The following is a 3,260-nucleotide window of genomic DNA, read 5'->3' as shown; positions in this document are numbered from 1 at the left end:
TCAAAAGACGCATTGCACTGGGCAAATCTGCTGCAAAAGGCCTCTTTCAAGTGTTAAAAAGAAAAGATGTCGCTTTGAGGACTAAGGTGTGCCGGACCCAAGCCATGGTGTTTTCAGTCGCTTCATATGCATGTGAAAGCTGGAAAATGAATCAGGAAGACCGAAGAAGAATCCATGGCTTTGAATTATGGTGTTGGCAAAGAATATTGGGTCTACCATGGACGACCAGAGGAATGAACAAGTTGTCTTGCTGTAAGTACAGCCAGAGTGCTCCTTAGAAGCAAAGATGAAGCTACAACTCAGAAAGCTGAGAATGGCCTTGCAATTTACTTCTGAAAACCAGCCAGTGAAAATTCTACGGATCACAGCAGTCCAACCTGCAACCCATCAAGAGATGGCTCAGGACCAGGAGGCACTTCGTTCAGTTGGGCACGAGGTCGCCACTGGTTGGGGACTGACTCAAAGGCAGCCAACAAGTTTGCCTGATATTAAATCTCATGCCGTTTCCATATAACCACCCTACAACTTGTGATTACTGTCATCACCACCACCATCACCATCACCACCATCACCACCATCACCATCACCATCACCATCACCACCATCACCATCACCATCACCACCATCACCACCATCACCATCACCACCATCACCATCACCACCATCACCATCACCACCATCACCATCACCATCACCACCATCACCACCATCACCACCACCACCATCACCACCACCACCATCACCACCACCACCATCACCACCACCACCATCACCACCATCACCATCACCACCATCACCACCATCACCATCACCATCACCACCATCACCATCACCATCACCACCATCACCATCACCACCATCACCACCACCACCATCACCATCACCATCGCCACCATCACCATCGCCACCATCACCATCGCCACCATCACCACCGCCACCATCACCATCGCCACCATCACCACCGCCACCATCACCACCATCACCATCACCACCATCACCATCACCACCATCACCATCACCACCATCACCACCATCACCATCACCACCATCACCATCACCACCATCACCATCACCACCATCACCACCACCACCACCACCACCATCACCACCACCACCATCACCACCACCACCATCACCATCACCACCATCACCATCACCACCATCACCATCACCACCATCACCATCACCACCACCACCATCACCATCACCACCACCACCATCACCACCACCACCACCACCACCACCACCACCACCACCACCACCACCACCACCACCACCACCACCACCACCACCACCACCACCACCACCACCACCACCACCACCACCACCACCACCACCACCACCACCACCATCACCACCACCACCATCACCACCACCACCATCACCACCACCACCATCACCACCACCACCATCACCACCATCACCATCACCACCATCACCACCATCACCATCACCACCATCACCACCGTATATGAGCACCTACTCAATATGTACGTGTCAGGTGCTTCCATACTTGGTTTTATACAGTCAATATATGTTCAAATTCACCTACATATTTACCATTTTATTTTCTTCCCATCCTTCCTGCACCTCAGATCTTCCATCTGGGATCATTTTCCATCTGCTTGAAGTATATTTTTTAGAATTCATTAGTTAGTGGCTGTCAAGTCTGCTCCAACTCCTGGTGACCCCATATATAACAGAACAAAACATTTCCCGGGTCCTGTGTCATCATCACAGTCTTTGGTATGTTTGTGCCTATTGCTGGAGCCACCGCGTCAACCCATTTCTTGGAGGGTTTTCCTGGTTTGGGTTGACCCTCTATCTTATCAAACATGGTGTCCTTTTCTAGAGATTGGTCCTTCCTGATGAAGGACTCACCATCCTTGCTTCTAAGGAGCATTCTGGCTGTACTTCCTGCAAGACATATTTGTTAATTCTTCTTGCAGTCCATGGTGTATTCAATATTCTTCACCAACGCTATAACTCCAATGCTCAATTCCCCTTTGATCTTCCTTTTTCATTGTCCAGCATTTGTATGCATATGAGGTGATTGAAAATACCACGGCTTGGATTAGGTGTGCTCTAGTCATAAAAGTGACATCTTTGCTTTTTAATACTTTAAAGAGATCTTTTGTGCAGATTTTCCCAGTGTAGTACATCACTTGATTTCTTGAATGCTGCTTCCATGGGCATTGATCATTGATCCAAGTAGAATGAAACCCTTGTCAATTTCAACTTCTTTGTTATTTGTCATGGTATTGTTTATTGGTCCAGTTTTGAGGATTTTCATTTTCTTTATGTTCAGATGTAACCCACACTAAAGGCTGTAGTCTTTGACTTTCATCAGTAAGTGCTTCAAGGTGCCTTCATTTTTGGCAAGCAAGGTTGTGTCACCTGCATATTGAAGGTTGTTAATTGATCTTCCTCAAATCCTGAAGCCACTTTCTTCTTCTTATAGTCCAGCTTCATGGAATGTTTGTTCAACATACTGAATGAACAAGTAAGATGTAAGGATACAACCCTGCCACATACCTTTTCCAACTTTAAACCACTCAGTATCCCCTTGTTTTGTGTGAATGACTGCCTCTTGATCCTGCAGTAAATATCTACTGGGGGCAAGTTTTCTGTTTTTGTTTATCTGAAAATGACTTTATTTAACCCCTATTGTTGAAAGATACTGTCACTGGTTGTAGAATTCCAGGTTGGCAATTATTTTCTCTCAGCACATGAAAGAATAGAAGCCACTGCCTTCTGGCTGCTATCATTTCCTTTGAGAAGTCAAGTGTCAGCCTTTCACTCCTTTGTGTATAATCCTTCTTTTTGCTCCTGCCTATAAGACTTTTTTTGTTGTTTTTGGTGCCCTATAGTTTTCACTATGTTACCTTTTATTTATTTTAATTTGCTTGGAATTTGCCGGTCTTCTGAGGATTGTTCTTTCCTTGATTTTGAAGAAATTCTCAACTATTATCTCTTCACCTTATCCTTTAGGTCTCTTAACCTCCTTTCCATATTTTCTTTATCTTTGTGTCTTTGGGCTTTCTGTCAATGATTTCACTATTTCTGTTTTTAATTCACTAATCCTTTCTTAGTCATTGTCTGAACTGCTGTTAAATTAGTCCATCAATTTTTCAACTCCAGTTTTTACGTATCTATTTTTTATTTGTAGGAATATGTTTTCAAATATATATATATTTTTAAACTTTTTTTATTTCTTAAATATATTAAACATAATTTTATATTCTTTGTCTAATAATTCT

Source organism: Elephas maximus, chromosome 10, assembly GCF_024166365.1.
Source record: "Elephas maximus indicus isolate mEleMax1 chromosome 10, mEleMax1 primary haplotype, whole genome shotgun sequence".
Taxonomy (NCBI): domain Eukaryota; kingdom Metazoa; phylum Chordata; class Mammalia; order Proboscidea; family Elephantidae; genus Elephas; species Elephas maximus.
Note: the sequence above shows the minus strand (reverse complement) of the source record.